At 41.5% G+C, this 20,512-nt stretch overlaps 1 protein-coding gene across 2 annotated transcripts in view; it reads left to right on the forward strand.

Moving 5' to 3' along the window:
• SLC14A2 (solute carrier family 14 member 2) overlaps positions 1-20,512 on the forward strand; it is a 424,969-nt gene that overhangs the window by 231,597 nt on the left and 172,860 nt on the right. For both annotated transcript variants that reach the window (XM_077900638.1, XM_077900639.1), the window contains one exon: positions 12,317-12,403. The gene's annotated coding sequence lies outside the window, so the exon portion shown is untranslated. The remainder of the gene's footprint in view (positions 1-12,316; positions 12,404-20,512) is intronic.

Raw genomic sequence — 20,512 nt, forward strand, 5'->3', positions numbered from 1 at the left:
TGCAGAGAAGCTGGCTGCTTGGCTGGCTCAGAGGAAGCACCCCACCCCCGCACCCCCGGGGCGGGGGAGACCCTTGACTTGGGTAGACATATGGGAAGCCACGCTGTGAGGTGGGAAATGGAGATGACTGCGAGGTTATAAATTATCAGAGACCTCACCTGGGTGGGAAATGGGGGGAAAATGTCATCCTGGTTTTCGGGGTACCTAATACCTACCAATAACAACCACCCACATTTACTGAGCACCTAATTATATGCCAGGCATTGGACTATAAGCACTTTGCAGAAGCTACGGACTTTATCAGCCAGTAGAGTCTGCAGTCTGTGCAGATAAACCATGCCTCCTGAGTCCATGGGCTCATGCCAGTCAGACCAGAGTTTTCTGTCTTGCACTGACATGTACAGATTTACTCCGGTATAACAATACTCACTGGACATCAGTGTGTGCGAGGCTGCGCTGGGGCCCAGTTGGTAGGAAAGCATGCTGGTCTGTGGTGAAGGGCTGGGGTGGGGGTGGGAAGAAAAAAAAGATGATGGACAAGGACAGAGAGACAGGAGTGCTGCACCCAAGGAGCCTGAAGTCCACTGGGGAAGGGACGCACGTGCACCAGTAGTTCCCAGTATCGCAAGCGCAGAGGGCAAGAGCTGAAGGAATGTGCTGTGAGGGTCCAGAAAAACACGAGGTTCTTTCCGAATGGGAGGAGCAGGGCCAGCACATGGCATGAGCTTCTCCTGAGCCAGGCCCTGAGGCATGACTTCAAAACACAAGACAGTTAAGTGCAGAGAAAAAGTGCCTTCCCACTAGACAGAATTGCCCATGCAAAGGCACAGAGATTGCAGAGACAGGCTGCAGCCGGGAGAGCTAAGGCCTGCATCACACTAGCAGGCTCTCCAGTTAGTTGGGGGAGCAACAAAAGAAGCCAGACAGGTAGGTAGGAGTCAGTCTGAGGGAGGGTTGGGTTCCGAGTGCAGTGGGTGGTCACTGAAGGCGTCTGATCAGAAAAAGAGGCCTCCCAGCCACCTGCACTGCCCTGTGAATGAGTGAATGGCCACATTCAGGCTGCTTTCCCTTAACAAATACTCATCCTGTCCCCACTGTGTGGCTGGCCCCGTCTAGACAAATGGGCTCAACGGAAGACAAAGCAGACCTTTGTTCCCTGCCTCGTGGAGCTCTCATTCTTGCAGGGACACACGCATTCTATGTCTTAGCTACCAAGGATGGGACTGGGTCAGTGAGAGCATGACTTTTAGGGTTCATATGCAGCCAAGAATCAACCCACTAGGAGGCCCCACGGCTGCCATGGAAGGGCACCTGGCCTTGGCAGCCAAGGGCAATACAAGGGCATCTGGAATCTGTGATGAGAAGAGTCACAGACAGGAGGTGTTGGAAAGCCAGGCCTTACTTGATTGCCATTAACCATTAAACTGGCTTCAGTAATAAAAAGTGATTTATAGGCTCATGTAGCCCGACTCCTGAAAAACCAGGGTTGGGAACTGGCTTCAGGAATAACTAGGATTGAGGATGATGTGAGTGCCACCCATCCCTCAACCTCCATTGACGTTTCTCTGTGGGTGTCATGTCATTTCCTCAAATTGTCTGTTGTCGAGAATTTGGCATCAGCCCTTTAAGGCTTCGTGTCCTGACAGTTCAGCAGCCAGACAGGGAAGTTGACCTCCTCTGCCCAACTCCGCTCTACAATTCCTAGGGAAGAACTGTGGCTGAGCTGGCTTGGGTCACATGCCCATACCCTGGGCCAGTCCTGACAGCCAAAGGGGTCATGAGGCTCTATGAGGTACCCGGGCCAAGTGACCTGTTCCCCTTCACAGCTACTAGAGACAGAGGGGGAATGAAAATCATAAATGTCTGCTGATAGTATTGTGACAACTTAAACCCCACTTTACTTAATGGACCATTATGCTGAGGGGTGCCCCCAGCATCTCTCCAAAATGCATAATACAGGTCACTCCTCCTCAATTAGTCTGGTACATAAATAGTACTCTCCCCACTCCACCTCCACAAATTATAGTAATAGCATTGAACAATTTAGAGCAAGAGAAAACACAATATGAACAAGCTTTCCTGGAGGAAAGTAAAGTGAATCATTTTAAAGATACAGTGTTGGCGGGGGGGGGGGGGTGGGGGGGCACGTGGGGAGAGTGGGTCATTCGAAACCAAACCAGGTGCCCGCCCGTGAGTTGCAGGGCTCGCCAGAGCCGCATTAGCAGAGACTCCTGCCTGTGATGGCAGAGCCTCAGTGCAGGACTGCCACCCGCCCTCCCACCAGCTGCCACCCCCACCTCCCAGCAGGATTGGGAAACTTGGTCAGAAACAGTGCCTTCAACTAGAGGCTCCTCATTAGCCGAGAAGGCCAGCCCTGCAGGAAATCCTGAGCTGAGGAACAAGAACAATTTGAAAGGATGTGGGAGGCATTAAGCCAGAATGGTTCTCCAGGGGTGGGTGGCGGGACTAAGTGGAAACTCAGGCAAAGAAAACCAAAGGGGGACCAAGTGAGGCCATCATTCAGGAAAGAAAAATAATGCTTGCCGTCAGGGGGGAGGGCAGTATCTTCACAAGGAAAGAGGAAATCAAAAGCAAAATAAAGAGCCATTTTAGCAAAAATCAATGTTTTAAAAACACACATTCACACTTCCAGAGAGAAGTTCTAGAAACTTAGGGAAGAGCCACTGCTTTGCCCTGACATAAAGGCTATTCAACTAGGAGAACCCAACGGTCTGGCCATGCTGGCACCAAGGATGCACTGACTTTATTGCCCCTTTTGTAGAGTGAGCTTACCATCTCTGCCTCACCTACAATACACTATTATGTGTGGGTCCTCCGAGATGATGGATAGGGAGGCGGTTTTTAAAATATTAAGCAACCCTATTGTAATTAAGTAGGCTAGGTGAATAATGAGAAAATGACAGTCAGAAATTGGGTCAGTATAACCCTGGGAGGAAGGAGGCCGTGAAGGAGGCCATTTCAGGCTCAGGACTCAGGTAAGCTGCCATCCTGCTAAATGACACAGATGGATGCAACAGATTCTCCATTTTTAAGAAAGCATATATGAATGCTGAGTACCCACTAAATTCTCGATCCCTTGTAAGATGTCAAGAATAACATAGAAAAAGCATAAGATGCCACTTCTGAGGCTGTCTCTCAAATAAGATAAACATGTACAAATAAGTGCAACTCCTAGCCTGAGTTATGATAAAAGTCAAGCCAGGGTGTTGATAATAAAAGTACAAATGGCTCAGAGGAGAAATTTATGAGCTGGTGGACCAGGGGCAGTTGCTCTTGAAGCAGAATTTGGATAGGTAGACAGAGAAAAGGGAGAGAATATGAGGAACATAAGGCACAAGTCAAGGAAGCTCGTGGTGATGGCACGAGTGTGTGGCATGGTTGCAGGGCCTGTCCATATGAATGAAATGGTGGAGAAGATGGGAATGCTGGACAACCACTCTGGAAGGGGCATATGTCCAGTTGCAGAAAGCCTTGACATCAGTTGAAAAAATCAACTGTAAAGGAAAGGGAACCCATTGGAGACACTGGAGCAAAGGAGCTGGCTTGACAAAATGGTGCTTTAGGAAGATGGGTGCCGGGGCAGAACATTGAATCAACAGGAGAGGGTGAGGCTGGTGGCAAAAATGCTCAAAGAAGAGGAGCTCAGAAGTACAGGGGGCAATGGCCAGATGGGTGCAGAGGGAATGAAGAATGACAGGGCAAGAGAAGGCGGAACTTAGTACCTATTTGCACGCAGAGCATGAGGGAAGTTATGGAGTAAAGATGTCTTGATTGCCTTGGTCCTAAAGAACTAGATTAGTTACCAGGAGGTGTAAGTATGTCCTGCGTCCTGTCCCTGTCAGGACTGGGGTCAAAGAAGGCTTCCCAGAGAAGTGACATGTTGGTGAGCACATTCCACCTGCTGTCAGAGAGAGGAGAGAGCATCCAAAAAGAGGAAACAGCATGGGCCAAGGCAAAGGCAAGGAAGTGTGGAAAAAAGAATCCCCATTGTGGGGATGTCTCTGAACACATGAAGAGTGGGAGAAGGCTGGAGAAGGAGACAGGAGCCAGATCATACATAGAGGAACTTTGGGACTTTAGACAGCAGGACTGGGGAGCTCAGAAGGCTCTATAAGCAAGGGAGAGACACCATCAGGATCTCTCATAGTTGTTCGTGCAAATATAGACAGTTGAAGAGTATAGATAACCGCAGAATGAAGTGTTATGTGCCTGAAAGCATTCTCTGATTACTTAGAATGGAGGGGACTGTATTAGTCTTTTACTGCTCATGTGGCTCTGCCTTTTTTTTTTTTTTTAATTTTATTTATTTATGATAGTCACAGAGAGAGAGAGAGAGAGGCAGAGACACAGGCAGAGGGAGAAGCAGGCTCCATGCACCGGGAGCCTGACGTGGGATTCGATTCCGGGTCTCCAGGATCGCGCCCTGGGCCAAAGGCAGGCGCCAAACCGCTGCGCCACCCAGGGATCCCTCTGCCTTTATTTTTATATGTACCACCTTTCAGCTTAATAAATGTTACTGCTATAAAAAATTGGGGGTGCATAAATCCTCCTAATATTTAGAGCGTCATTGAGATTGCAGTAAAGTTCCCATCTTTGCACCATTTACTATTTTGTGTACTGAATTCAGCCTTGTCTGATACATGCCTGATACTAAAATTGGGGTCTCTGCTTGCTGTTTTGGTTTGGTTTGTTGGTTTGCCTTTGCCTACCTTTTATTTTCAGATTTCCAGTCCCTTTGTTTTCATTATTTCTCTTGTACACAGCATATGATTGTTTTTTTTCATTTGTAATTTAAACTGAGAATCTATTTCCTTTGATAGTTCCTTTTGACATCTTTTATAAATTGTAATATGATAGGTATGCTTGGAATTAGTCTTAACATTATATGCTTTCAACTTTTATTTCACTTTATAGACTTGGTTTTGTCTTTTTTTTTAATAATAAATTTATTTTTTATGGGTGTTCAATTTGCCAACATACAGAATAACACCCAGTGCTCATCTCATCAAGTGCCCACCTCAGTGCCTGCCACCCAGTCACCCCCACCCCCCACCCTCCTCCCCTTACACCACCCCTAGTTCGTTTCCCAGAGTTAGGAGTCTTTATGTTCTGTCTCCCTTTCTGATATTTCCCACTTATTTTTTCTCCTTTCCCCTTTATTCCCTTTCACTATTATTTATATTCCCCAAATGAATGAGACCATATAATGTTTGTCCTTCTCCGATTGACTTATTTCACTCAGCATAATACCCTCCAGTTCCATCCACGTCGAAGCAAATGGTGGGTATTTGTCATTTCTAATGGCTGAGTAATATTCCATTTTAATTTATTTATTTTTTTAATTTATGATTTAATTTAATAATGAGAGATTTAATTAATTTAATTAATTTAATTAATTTAATTAATTTAATTTAATTAATTTAATAATGAGAGATACAGAGAGAGAGAGAGAGAGAGAGAGAGAGAAGGAGGCAGAGACACAGGCAGAGGGAGAAGCAGGCTCCATGCAGGAAGCCCGGTGTGGGACTCAATCCGGAGTCTCCAGAATCAGGCCCTGGGCTGAAGGCAGTGCTAAACCGCTGAGCCAACGGGGCTGCCCTGTCTTTTAATTTAATATATGTGTGGGTTCATAGTGATACTTTAGAAAATTTTAAAAAATTTTTAAGTGATTATCTTCATAATTTAGAATGTACTTGATCCTCCATATCCTTAGATATAGCTCTGCAAGATGATGACATTTTCTTACTTTTTTTTCTGCCTCTCATTTTCTTACTCTTTTTTCTGCCTCTCATTTTGCTCTCCTACCCAATTTTAGTTGATGATGATGATGGTGGTGATGATACCTCTGTTAATCTTAATTTTGTAATTTTTAATATATGTTTCTCTCTATTGCTTGACTCATTAGCCCTACTTGGTCATTTTAAACCCTGGCTACCTCCCACCTTTTCTTTTTCCTCACCTTCTGAATTGTGTTAAATTGATTGTTTTTCATGTTGTTATAGTTCATTAGAATTTACATCGTTTTCTAGAGCCATAATTGCCACATTTTTTTTCATCATAATGTGCTAAACTAAATTGTTAAAAACCCAACCGCAGTGTTTCTGCCCCAGTTTCTGTATTCTCTACTGGTTGGTTGAAGGGCGGTTTATTCTAGACAGGATCCTGGTGACCATGTTTTCTGAGTTGTTAGATGTTTAGTAGCAGCATTTGTACTTGAAAAGTTCAATTGTAACATTTTTTTAATCCTTTAAACTTAATTCTTAATAAGGTTTTTGTAAGCACAGTTCCACTGTCTCCTAGCATGAGATGTTGCTGTGGAAAATTCTGAAACCAACCTAATTCTTTTCCCCTTAGAAAAGACGTTTTGGTTTTGGTTTTGGTTTATATTGTTTGTTTTGGTTTTTTGTTTTGTTTTGTTTTGTTTTGTTTTGTTTTGTTTTTTTTGATGGTTAAGAGTCTTTCTTTACATTTTGGGTTGTTGGCTCTGTATCAATTTTTTCACAGACAGTTTATGTTTGGTTTTGGTTTGGTTTGTCTATGCTTTGTACATAGACTTAAATATCTTATTTCTGGAAAATGTGTTGTAATTATATTTCTTCAAATACAATTTATATTCTACTTTTTTCAATACTCTAATAAATACTTCTTGGTCTATTTATGCATACACATAGGTCTACGTGATCTGTTTCATCTTCCATAGCTGCCATGTTCTTTTTATAATCCTTTTTAAGTATTAATTTCCATTTTCTTTTTGCTCACTTCAGCATTCTTGATCTTAAGCCCACTTTTTTGAGCATTGTCTATTTACCTTTCTGCTGCCTCTTTGGCTTCTGAATCTCCTCCACTTCTCCCCTGAACTCTGCTAGCTCACTTTTTGTCTCTTTCAGTTGTCTCAACATTTCTTCCTTGAGTTTCTATTTTATATAAGTGATCTTTCTTCATTAAGTTTTGTGTTTTTTTGTTTATCTATGCTTATTTGCTTGTCCGGTTCCTTTAGCTCTGTGACAACACAACTTCAGATGTGTTTTTTGTCCATTTGTTTTCTTTAATCATAACCTTCTTTTCTTTGCAGTATGTTTGTGGAGCTCTTTGGATAGTTTTTTCCTTCTTTCTTTCTTTCTTTCTTTCTTTCTTTCTTTTCTTCTTTCTTTCTTCTTTCTTTCTTTCTTTTTCTTTTTTTCTCTATTCCTTCCTTCCTTCCCTTCTTCCTTCCTTCTTTCCTTCCCTTCTTCCTTCCTTCCTTCCTTCCCTCCTTCCTTCCTTCCTTCCTTCCTTCCTTCCTTCCTTCCTTCCTTTCTCTCTCTCTCTCTCTCTCTCTCTCTCTCTCTTTATTTTTATAAGTAACACAGGGCTTGAACTCACAACCCTGAGCTGAAATTAAGAGTCGGACACTTAACTGACTGAGCCAACCAGGCACCTCCTGATAGTTTATTTTCTATTCTGACTTGTACTTGATGGAGATAAGCTCTTTCTATTTTGTCAGCTATTTTGCAGAAAGTTTATGGGGCAGGGTCCAGGCCATGATACCATCCATCAGAGTCTCTTTCATTTACAGGACTACATTTTATAACACACAGGGTTGTGTGTATGCATATATGTACATGTTGATTTAGCCTTTACTTCAGCCCAAAAGAAAGAAGAGATTGACAATTACAAGACTGATTAATACTGAACCTTTGCTCTCCAGTCTGCCTCCCCAACAGACTGCTTCCTGCAGAGAGAGCACCCTGAAGTGCTTTCTTGTTTATACCATATTCCCTGCTTCTTGATGGAGCCAGACAGGGTCCAGAGATGTTCTCACAGACAGCTGATTCACCGTAGACCTGTTATTTACCAAAAGATGGCATTGGTTCTGTCCTCTTTGATGAGCTCTGTGCTCTGCCAACTGTGCTTGAGGTCCTTGCCAGTAGACATCCTTTAGCATCTACCTGCTCCTGGTTGGAACTTTATTGCATATGACAGCTTTTCCTCAACAAAGGTGAAGTTTGCATTTTTGTTTTTCATTTTCCTTATTGTTTTGGAATGAATTTAGAAAGAAGTGAACAAGGCTTTCTTCACACTGCTATCTTAAAAGTAGAAGTCCTGTCTAAAAGGATGTAATCCCTTGTCTTGTTCTGTCTGAATCTCCAGCTTAATTATATCTGGGAAAAGAAGATGCTCAATAAATACTTGTTAGATGAAATAAATAAATGAAAGAATGAACAATTCTTAAATGTAATAGTTGAGACATAACTGCATTTATTAAGACCTCTCTTCAGAAGAACTTCAGGAACTAATGTCCTAGTTCCTCCTTGCTATAGCATAACAAGGCGTATTTTCCAGGGCATTTCTTATGGTTTAAAGATCTTCTGCCCACCTTTCTCCCATCTTTCACTATCTTGTCTCAGCATCCTGCTGTCACTCAGTATTGGAACTCAGAGTACCTGGTACACATGAACAGTGAATTCTACAGGAACACTTAATATAGTGGAGAGTTTTTTTTCTAGTTTGTTATCTAGCCTGTTTTTATAGATGCATTTTGCAATTGTTTCTCCTTGGCTTGTTTCTGAAATTGGAAAAGCACTGTATCCTCTTTACCATAAATCATCAGAAAATAAAGGCAGAGTGATGTCATTCTGCACCCTGTTTTGGTAAGGAATGGAGATAATTGTTCACATTTCCCCAGGTCCCCCAGGGTCCAACATTGGTCTGGACTCTATCCAAATGCAGCCAAAGAGGAAGGATCGTTTGAGAAATGGAACACTGCAAGATACAGCCACTCTTTTCAGCCCTTGTGAATTCCATAGGGATTTTAGCGTACATGTGATTCAAGAAAAGATCAGCCTGGCTGTCAGAAGAGATACTGAGTCCAGCTTTCTTTCTGGTTTCCCTTTCAAAAGAGAAGAGCCTTTAACTCAAGGAATCTACTTCTTAAGGCCCCTGAGAACAAGCTGTACATCTCAGATTATTCTTACGCATTCCAGGAGGCATTTGGGAAATATATATGTTAATTTCTGATTGTCCTTGGGACTACAGGTAAAACCAAAAGCTGTCCTACTAGCTCAAACACCTTCAGTGCCTAATCTGACAAAATTCCTCATTCCTTTTAAGGGCTCTTCAAGGGATGATTTTCTTTCTTATCTTCCTTTTCTTGAGTCACTCAAACTCCTCCAAATTGTTCATGCTCTGCACCCTTCTCATTGCTGAGCTAACTGCAATTGGTTACCCATTACTGCACATGTTGACAGAGAATCCAGAGTCATGTCGACTATCCATGGACTACCCATGCCAGCCTGCAAAATTTAGATGGGTAAGACAACAGGAAAGGGAGAGCCTGGGGGATGCACACCCCCAGTCCTTATTACAGGTATTCCAAACAGAAGTACAATAACCAGCCATGTCTGCCTACAACTAGGTGCATCAATGCTCTTCCTTCCAGATGTCCATTGATATTACCCCTGCAGCCCACATAACCAAAGTAGAACTCTCACTTAACTGCCTGAAAACCTGTGTCTGCCCAAACCCTACCCCTGCCTTTGGGGCCTTGATGAGCTTCCATTAGGGGCACTCTGCTTTGTCAGGGACAGTTCTAGCTTATGTCTGATAACCTATAAAATTAAGCATTTGTCCCAGTCAAAAGTGGTTTTTTTTGACAGATTATATGCTCTCCCTAGTTTAATTAAATGCCTGATTTTCAAAAGGCAGCATGAGTCAGAATGTCTCTGGTTATAAGAAAAGTCTTTCTCTTGGTATGCTTTGGTGGCTCAGTGGTTGAGCATCTGCCTTTAGCTCAGGGCATGATCCCCAAGTCATGGGATCGAGTCCCACATCAGGCTCCCTTCATGGAGCCTGCTTCTCCCTCTGCCTGTGTCCCTGCCTCTCTCTCAGTGTCTATCATGAATAAATAAATAAAATATTTTTTAAAAAAGAAAAGTCTTTCTCTTTTTCTCACCTTTGTAGAAGAATATTAGGATGCACCAAAAGAATGACACCAGAAGAATGACACAGGGACTTGAAGTCTCAGCACACAAATGACCTGGGGCAGGTGATTGGGAAAAAGTTGACACTGAAGGGTGTCCAGGCAAACTCAGAGAAATTTTATGTGAGGCTAAAGGGAAGAAACCTATCCCAGAGATTAGGAAAGAGGGGCAGGACTCCAGGCTTAGGGGAGATATTTGGGGATAATACACTCCCCAGGTCAGAAAGAAGGGCATTTGTGGAGAACAGGCATTCTGTGTGCCCTTTTTTCTCCCTCTTTGTGTCTGCACACTTTGACCAATAATGCACCAGTGATTTCTCTCTGGTATTTCATTTATGGCAATAACTTCAGGTCCTGTGTCTGGTCATAATGGTGATCTATGTATGCCATCTACAGTGGGCATGGATAATGAATCCTATTTTATTTCTTAATTAAGAATTTGAAAGTACTGCAAATTACTGCAATTAACATGGATTTTCTTCCTCATTTATTTACTTATTTAGATGCCTGAAATTGCACCCTTAGCTTAAACCAACCACAGGGTTCAGAGCCTGTTAAAATATATAGCATTCATTAAAATATTTATTCTTCCCCAACAGTGAAGTTGCAATTTGGAAATGGTGGCGATATCTATGTATACAAAATTCTTCCCCCCTCAAAAATAAACTATAACTATCTCTATCTATATAAATACAAATGTATAGAATATAAAATTCATCCAGCTAATTTAGAAAGTTGAATTTGTTGACAATCCTTTGTGTAACTGAAATAAACTAAGATTTTCAGAATAGCTCATTATTATTTTAACTTCAACCAGTGCTCTTGTTTTCCCTTTCAAAGTTCTTGGAGATTTGAGCATCATCATATTTTCAGAAGATCAGTGCTCACTGAAAAATAATAAAAACAATTTAAGGGTGGTTGAATTCATCTCACTGACTTCAAAACAACAGAATCTCAATAAACTATTTAACATCAAATTATCTAGTACTTTTGAAGATTCAACCTTAGTCTTCATTCTTGGGTTTTTGGATTTAGTTTTGTTTCTAACTGGTTTGCATAGAGACACAGCTCAAGAGAGAGTGGTTGACATTAACCAAAAATATGCGTTAGAACTTTAAGTCCTTCGGTGTGGGCCAGCAGCCACTCCAGACTCCAGCCCGCAAGGGTGTAAATGGGTATAATTCTACCAGAAAGCAATTGAGGAATACCATCTCAAAAGCCCTAAAAGAGGAAAACCCTTTGAAATCCAGCTAGTCCACTTCAATGAATTTATCCTTAGCAAAGAATGAAGGATGTGTGCCAAGATATAGCTACAATGACATTCATTACTGCCCTGTTTATAGTAGCAAAATAAGTAAAATAACCTATGTACAGCAGTAAGAGATTGAATAAATCTTTTGCTGGAATACTAAACAACTATTAAAAACTATGTGGTTTGTATTAGTTATCTATGGCTACATTACCCCAAAACTTAGCAGCTTAAAATAACAAACACATTATCTTGCAGTGTCAAGAGCCTGTGGGCAATGGCTGATCTGGGTCCTCTGACTCAGGACTCTCATAAGTCAAGGTGTTTGAACCATCTCAAGGAAAGGATCCACTTTCAAGTTCATTCAAGTGGGCATTGGCAGGATTCAGGTCCTCTAAGCCTGCTGATTGGAGGTCTCCCTCAGTTCCACAGCCCTCCTTTCTGTGGGGCAGTTTACAACATAGCAGTTGGTTTCATCACAATAAACAAGCCAGAGAGCAGGAGAAGGTGAACAAGACAGCAGTCAGAGTAATTTTGTAACCTAATCTTGAACTGATATCCCATCACATTTGCCATATTCTGTTGGTTAGAAGTAAATCAGAGGTCCCACCTACACTCCAGGGGAGTTCATTACACGATGACAAAGATGCAAGAGAGCAGGGATCACCGGGAGCCATCTTAGAAGCTACTAGATACCACACAATTAACATGTATTAAAAAATATTGGCAAAAAAAATATTCATAAAATCTTACTCAATGAAACAAAAGCAGGTCACCAAACAGCATATGCAGTATGATCTCAGTTCTATAAGCGAAAAACAACAGAAAAAAATATATATGCATATATATTAAATACTCATGAAACAGTCTGTAAGTGTCCTGTGGGTTAACTAGTGATTATATCTGAATGGTGGGATGACAGATGAGTTTTGTGTCTCATTTCCTAATATGTATTTTTTATTTTTTCTAAAATGAACATATATTGCTTACAATTTTAAAAAGAGCACATATTATTTAATTTAAACACAAAGCATTCTAAATCCTCTAAACTTCTTGTTTCTGACCTGTACTACTGTCCATCTTTACAGGACGTTCTTGCTCACTACTTGAAGGCACCTAAGTAGAAGTTCACGAAATTCTTTGTAGACCCCATTGAAACCACTGTCAAGTAAATTGTGAGTATGTTCTAGAATTTTCTATATTTATGTCTTCTCAAACAACCGTTACCACCAATAATGCTACCATGGAAAACTAAAAAAAAAATTTTAGTGACCTCTAAGGTCACTGGGACCACACTGTAACTACCTGAAAGAGCTGGGTCCCATGATGATCTTTTTCCCCTTGAACCAGTATCTTCCTGGCTCAATCATGGTTGCTTTCATGAGTTGGCATAATCACAGGATGTCTATCTTCTCTGCAAAATTCCAACATGATAGGTTCTATTTTTATGTCAAACATAGGTAAACCAGATCTGACACTGCTGAATATATTTGCAAGTTTGTGAAAGGAAAGGGGATGGGTGAGAAGATAAAATCATTACTAATCCCCACACTTCATTGGTTTCCAGGCCACACACCACCAGAAGGGCCTGAGTTGGGATGCCACTGGTTCTAGGTTGAAATGACTTCTCCATCAATGTAAATGTTATCTTAAGGTCATTTACTGATGAAAACTATTGTTTTTCCAAACATAGATTTATTGGTTGCTTGACAAGCTGTCCAGTTTTTCTATACCTATACTGAGCACAGAGAAATCTGCTTAGGTTGGGTGAATTGGTATCCATAGAGAAGGAAGGCAGTGGTTTTTTTAAATGGCAAGGAATTAGGACCAGGTTTGAAATACTGGTGGGTATCTTCTTATTGGATATACAGTACAAGAGCTGGCATAACATCACACTCAAATCTTGGTGGTTTAACATAATAGATCATTTTTCCTTTATATAAGGCCCAGATGAGTGTTTGTCAAAGTGATGATTCAGAAACCCAGGTGTTTTCTATCTTGTGGCTTCACCATCTTCTAGGACCTTTGAGGTTTATGCTGGATTTTCTACATCTACCTGGTTGACAGGGAAGAAGACCGTGAAGATGGCTCCTACCAACCTTGACCTGTGATTGACACACATTCCATTTCATGAATGACTGCCAGTCACATGGGCCTCACCTTGATTTTTTTTAAAAAAAAGGCCTTGAGTTAGTCCCTGATTGGCAGTCACTTCCTAACAAATCTACTCTGTGGTAGGAGAACACACATCATGGGCTCTATCAGGAAAAATCATAGTGTTAGAAAGGTCCTATTAAGAAAATTCTTAGTGGGCATTCATTCGTCCATCACAGAGCAGGGATCAGTTGACTCATCAATAATTTTGAATAATGAACCATTCTTCTCTTTATGAAGGAACTTCTAATACCAACCATACATTCTTCTCGTGATTAAAGCAACAAGTCCCTGGTGTCAAACAAGGTTCTAAAGGTGCTAAGTATGCCTGCCAATGCTGGTAGTTTGCAGAACCCACTGGGTTCTCATGATACCAGCTCTAAAACCACTTTTGTCTGCCTGTCTCCCTGCCTGTCTGTCTCTCTTTCTCTCTCTCAGTCTTAGCTTCTTATTGTGTCAAATGACAGTAACAAGTTCCATTTCTTAGGATTGTTATAAAGCCACAAGGAAATAATTCGAGAAAGGGCATGGTACACACTGTCTCAACACCAGGGGCTTCTGGAGAAGCAAGTATCCACATGTGATGAATAATCTCCAAAGTGCCTTTCCAGCACTACCACAATCACTGATTATAATAATATCCTTGTTACTATTAAGCTACAATTACAATGATTAGCACTACCGTCAATGCGACATCTCTTCTCAACAGTGCTTATATTTGGATATTTAAGTCTCATGACAACCTTATAAACTGGAAAGGAGACTCACTATTACACCCATTCCATAGGTGAGAGAATTGAGCCTCATGGAGGCTAAGTGATAATGACCAAGGTCACCGTATAGCCCAGCCAGAGTCACCACTTGGCTCTCAAACCCAAGTTAAATGATACTACTGCACCAGATGTAAAATAGGAATGTGTTGGAAAATATGGCATCATTGAGGAGACCTCGTCTCACCCCCTCATTGTTCAGATGACTTGGGGATGCCATTGAGGACTGATTCTTTCTATGCCCCTGGCCTCAAGTTGTCCTTTCTCCTTCCATATTAGTCAGACTAATTGGACCTGGGTCACGGGGTGGACGGAAAGGCAAGTAGTGACAGTGTTGGTGGTATCATTTTATAGAAGCCATAATACACGGGGCTCTTGGAAACTGTTCCAAGGAACATGAGCAGAATCCCAGAAAGGTGGGAAAGGGGGCACTTTTCCTCCTCTTTAGCTCACATACATGTATCACTGGCCAGCATCACCAAACCTAGTGAAGTGAGTGATAAATTGGAATCTGCTACTAGGTTTCATAAATTTTTTCTCTCTTCCTTTCAATCCTTAGGACTTTTCCCAGATAATGTTAATGACTAATTCTTTAGTGACTTTATTCTTTCAATTGAGAAAGAGGAAAAAAACAAAAAGAACTATCACCAGTAGCCTTAGGTTAGCAGAATAAGGTCTCTAGAGACAGTGTTTGGTCCTGAATTGGGTGACTCCAACTGCCACCGGCAGTTGAGCTGTTGCACACATGGATCTTCCTGTAGAGCGCAGCCCCCAGACCTAGACCTGCTGTCACAGGAAGGTTATTTAGACACCGTCCGTTATGATTTCCTCATCTGTTAAATCAGGTGGATGATGCCCTCCTTGCCACCTCCTCAACTTTCTTCTGGAAATACTGAGACCTGGGGACTCAAACAAGTAAACAGAAAGTGCTTTGAAAAGCATAATGTGCTAAATAAATATACCAAGAGTCATCATTATCACTGTGCTATTGCCATTATTATTTTGTGGTCAGCTCAGCTTTTCTTAATGCAGAGCAGTTAATGAAGTGGCAACTGTATTGGTTTCCCACTAGGAGGGTGAAGGGGCCAAATGAGGCTCTATTTTTATCCCATTTTAGTATCTGGGTTTTTATTCACAATAGCTATGTCTAGTGGGTTTATCAGTATTTTAATTACAGTGCCACTTCATTATACTTATTCCTAACAAAAACCAGGCTAAGGGCATATTTTTTTAATCCTAAAAATGGTGGATGTTCCTAAAGAAATTCTAACTTTCACCAGCAACCAAAACACTGACACCTTTGATCCTACCTCTAAGCTTGGTACCTACAACTTTTAATGAATTATTTTCAGCATAACAAAAAAAAATGTTTAATTGTATTTGAAGGCCTAGTAGTAGAGAGAAAAATGACAAAGTCTATTAGTCATCAGACTTTGGTTTACAAACTGTTCACCTGCAGAGAAGCACTTTTCCTATGGTCACGAGAAGTTACCGGAATAGGAAATTTAGTAATCAACATAAAGACAGACTGGTAAAGCCAAACAAAGAGAAGGGCTATCTCACTCATCACCCTGGCACATGGCCTTTCTGTTGTTCCTATAGCATCTTAGGTAGGCTTGCCTTAGTGTCATTATCAAAAAGACAAGTAAACAACTGCCTCATTAGAAGGAAAAAAATAGTAAATGTTGCAAACTAGGGAATCTAGCCAGTTAGGGCCATAAAATATCAAATTAGAAGGGGCTATGCAAGCCTATGGCCCAAAATAACCATTTTATAGATAAGAGAAAGAAGGCTTACACAGCTGAAGTGCACATCCAAGGTCATGCAAATGCACAACATTAAGTTGATCCCTGAGGGGAGCATATTACTTTCCTATCTTTGTTGTAACAAATTACCACATATTTAGTGGCCTAAAGCAACACAAATTTATATTCTCACCATTCCATTCTTACAGATCAGAGGCCTCGCATGGTGTCACTGGGCTAAGATCAAGGTGTTGATCAAGGTGTTGTTCTTTTCTGGAAACTCTGAGGAGAATCCACTTCTTTGTCCTGTCCAGCTTCCAAAACAGCCTGCATCCTTGGCTTGTGGCCCCTTCTTCCATCTTCAAAGCCAGAAATGTTACATGTCTCTGATGCTTTTTTATGTAATCACATCTCTGACCATAGCCAGGAAGGATTCTCTGCTTTTAAGGACTCATGTGATTAGACTGAGTTCACTTGAATGATCCAGGGTAATCCCCCTATCCTGAGATCGGTAACCTTATTTACATCTGCTGAGTCCCTTTTAGCAAAAGATAATATGTTCATAGGTTCTGGGGGACATCTTTGGGCAGGGAAGGGCATTATTCTGCCCACCAGAGGGAGAATGAATTTACAGAGAAACAAGATGGTGAGTTAAAATGGTTGAGTTAATGAGTTAAAATTTTTTCCACAAAAAATAACTGTGGACACCTATTGTAGGCTAGGGTCTCCAGGAATCCTACTCTACATGGAAAGTTGTTGGAAGTAAGAGTGCTCAGGATCAAGTCCTACAGGAGACAGGAATGGGTGGAGGGAGGAGCTGGGCAATCCTAAAGCTTCAATTCACCCCATGGTAATCCCTAGAATGGAATGGCCCTTCAGAGTTGTCATGAGGGTCTGATCTTTAAACTCTTTTCCCTTTTATTGCTTTGACCACATTAAGCAGTCACAGGGTGTGGGCTGCCCCAAGAAGGGGTTGTGACCTTGGGCAAGTCCACTTTCTTCTGAGAGGACAGTTCTCAGTATCTAGGGGAATTTGTCCTTCATTTGTAAAGGAAGCTCTAAGAAGACAATCACAGCTTCTAGTAGAGAGCTTGTGCCGACATTTTTTTAAGGTTTTATTTATTTATTCATAAGAGACACAGAGAGAGAGAGAGAGAGAGGCAGAGACACAGGCGGAGGGAGAAGCAAGCTCCATGTGGGGAGGCGGACGTGGGACTCGATCCCAGGTCTCCAGGATCAGGCCCTGGGCTGAAGGCAGCTCTAAACTGCTGAGCCACCCGGGCTGCCCTTGTGCCGACATTTCATGCCCACATTTGAAAAAAAGTAATAATAATGAAGTCAGCTATGGTCTGTTTTGAATGATGCCTGACAGATTTTGCAGAGAGGTTCATGAGACAGAACAGGGTCTGGAAGGAGAGTCAGATTCTTGACATTGCACGGACATGGGAGCAAGAACAGGCAAGAGTCACATGAGGAGAGGAGAATGACACTGGGTCAGAAATAGTGTCGACCCCAAAGGAAAAAACAGACAGATTGTGAGTTCTGGGGACTAAGATCCAAATTCACATCCAACCCATAGCAGAGGAGTGGACATTGCCAGAGGCTACAGGTAGGGATGGTAATGCTGATACTGGTTTAGGAAGATTCCAACAACTTGCAGCAGAGACTGGTCAAAACATTACAACCCAGCATGAGCCATGGGAGTAATTAGGGAACAGGTAAGAAGTCCTGTTTCTATAGAACTGAGGAAAAGGCAAGAGCCAAATTACCAAGGAAAGTGGTGTTCTGTATGAGATTGAGCAGGTGCACTACAGTCTCATGTCATTTGGCCTATGGATGTCATTTGGCACCAGCCCCAGTCGGATTTCAGCACAGGAGCACAGGATGTTCCAGTCATCTGAGTAGCAAAGGCTAGAAAGATGTGAGGGCATTGCCTCATGTTCTTTCACAGAATATCAGGGCTAACCTTAATGTTCGTTTTAACCAAATAGTGTCTGTGAGGAGGGTACAAAGACTGATTTGTCCCTACCCTCGAACCCCCAAGACTCTCACTGTCTCTGGTCAGTGCTGACTGAACCCAATATCGGTGCCAGAGTGAGCTCTGCTTGTTTGTCCAGACAAACCTCATGGAATCTCAACAACCTCCACTTCTCTGCACATCCAGACTGCAAACTCTGAAGAGAATGATATTTAAGACAGGGGCTACCTGCATGTTCTAGAAGATTGTATAGATACTGTATGGAGTCTAACCATATTTATAGACAAAGTGGTTTTGTTTTCTTCTACATGCCTTAATTCAAGGGGTGAGAGCAAAGCACTTCTACATAGTAAGCACTGTTACTTCCCTGTAAGTCCTTTGTCACGTGTAACTATCAGCAAGAACACTAACAAAAACTTCTGTTTCCTGAAAGGCCTCACGTTTTACCAAGCTCTCTCATGTCCATTGTTTCTTTTCAATTTGACGATACTACTTGGGGGAGGGAATTACTATGCTCCTAGTAAAGATGAATGAACTGATTCAGAGAGTTGAGTGACTTACCTTAAGTCACAGGTTAGAGTCTGAAATTGGACCTGGGCCTTTCAAATACAAGTTGCTTCTACCACATTATCATAAGTCTACACCAGTGAAAGAGTTCTGTGTCTCACAACCCTGCAAGTTTAGGAGGAAGGAGAGTCAGGAAGGTAGAGAAGGCAGAGAACTGAGGAAAAAATTGTCTGACTTTCACCTTTTGTCTCAGGCCAGTTCTGAGATCACTGTATTTGATTCCTTTTTTTTTTTTTTTTTTTAAGATTTATTTACTTATTTCAGAGAGAGAGGGATAGGGGCAGAGGGAGAAAAGCAGACTCTCCACTGAGCATGAGCTCTATCCCAGGACTCTGAGATCATGACCTGCGCCAAAATCAAGAGTCAGAGAGATTCAACCGACTGAGCCAACCAGGCATCCCTGTTTTTGGCTCCTTTTGCCTTTCCCTCAGTGTTTTCAACTCTTCAAAGCATTTTGTACACCCTTACCTCATTTGTTCCACTCAGCAGTCCTGTGAGGTAGGCAGAGCACATCTGACAGATGAGAAAGCTACAGCCCAGAGAGGTTAGACCACTGGCCCAAGAACAGTTGGCCATCCAGTGGCAACATTGGAACTGGAACCCAGATCCTTGCGATGGGGATGGGATGGGGGGAAGCACCTGCTGAGAGAAGTAGGAAGGAAACATTTCATTAAAAGATTCATCAGTATCCATATACATTTCACATTATACAAAACGGAAGTCAAACCATTATGCTCTATACCTTAAACTTACACACTGATGTAGGTTGATAATATGTCAGTAAGACTGGAAAAAATAAACTTAAAAATTCACATGAAAGTAAAACCAACAACAGCCAAGAGTTTGGGGAAAGGATGTAAAAAAGCGGGGCTACATCACAGGCATCAAAACACATGATAAAGCAATGTGATCAAGGTGTAGGGACACAGAGACTAATGGAATAACTAGAAAGTTCAGAAAGAGACCCACGCATTTAGGAAACTTGTTATATGACAGTAGTTGATTACAAATAAATAGGTAAAGTATGGACTTTTGAAATTAGTGTCACAACAATTGGCTCCCCATATTGCAAAATTAACATTAGAGCTTTATTTCATATGCAAAATGACAAAATATTGTAAATAAACTGCAGGTGGATTTGAGGCTAAAAGTTCAAACAACAACTTTTAAACTATTTGAAGAAAATTCAGGAAAATATTTTTATATCAAATCAGGAAAAGATTTCTTAAGATACAAAAAAAAACCCCACAAAATAAAAAGATATATTGGATCACATTAAAATTTAAGATTTGTATAAGACCAAAGACACCATGAACAAAGCCAAAGGAAGAGTGAGAGATTTGAAGGAGGCAGTTGCAATGCATTTGACCAGCAAAGGATTAATATCTAAAATATGTGAGGAAAATGCTGCAATAGGTAAAAGACAAACAGCCCACTAGAAAAACATGCAAAATATAAAAATAGAAATCAAAATGGGCTATAAAAACATGGAAAGATGCCCTACCTCATTAATAATCAAGGAAATGCCAAGTACAGTGAACAGATACCATTTCACACCTATTTAGTTGTCAGAATTAGATAGTTCAACAGTGCTGAGTTTTTGTGGGAAATAGGCACTGTCATTCTGGAGGGAGCATGTTGTTTTAACCCCTTTAGAGAGCAATTTGGAAATATCTTGTAAAAGTGAAGGTATATGTCTCTATGACAACTACTTCTATGTCTAGATACATACCCTAGCAAAACTCATTCCGATGCATAATATGACTTATAAAAAAGGATGTTTATTATTGCAATGCTTTCCAAAATTGAAAATTTGGAAACAATCTAAATGCTCATCAGCGGGTCAATGAAGGGATGCCTGGGTGGCTCAGTGGTTGAGCATCTGCCTTTGGCTCAGGTTGTGATCCCAGGGTCCTCAGTTTGAGTCCCACATCGGGCTCCCTGCAGGGAGCCTGCGTCTCCCTCTGCCTGTGTCTCTGCCTCTCTTTGTGTGTCTCTCATGAATAAATAAAATTTTAAAAAAGGAGAAGACAGGTCAATGGAAAAGCCATGTATATTTCATAGCAGTGA

The sequence above is a fragment of the Canis aureus genome, chromosome 6 (assembly GCF_053574225.1).
Source record: "Canis aureus isolate CA01 chromosome 6, VMU_Caureus_v.1.0, whole genome shotgun sequence".
NCBI lineage: Eukaryota > Metazoa > Chordata > Mammalia > Carnivora > Canidae > Canis > Canis aureus.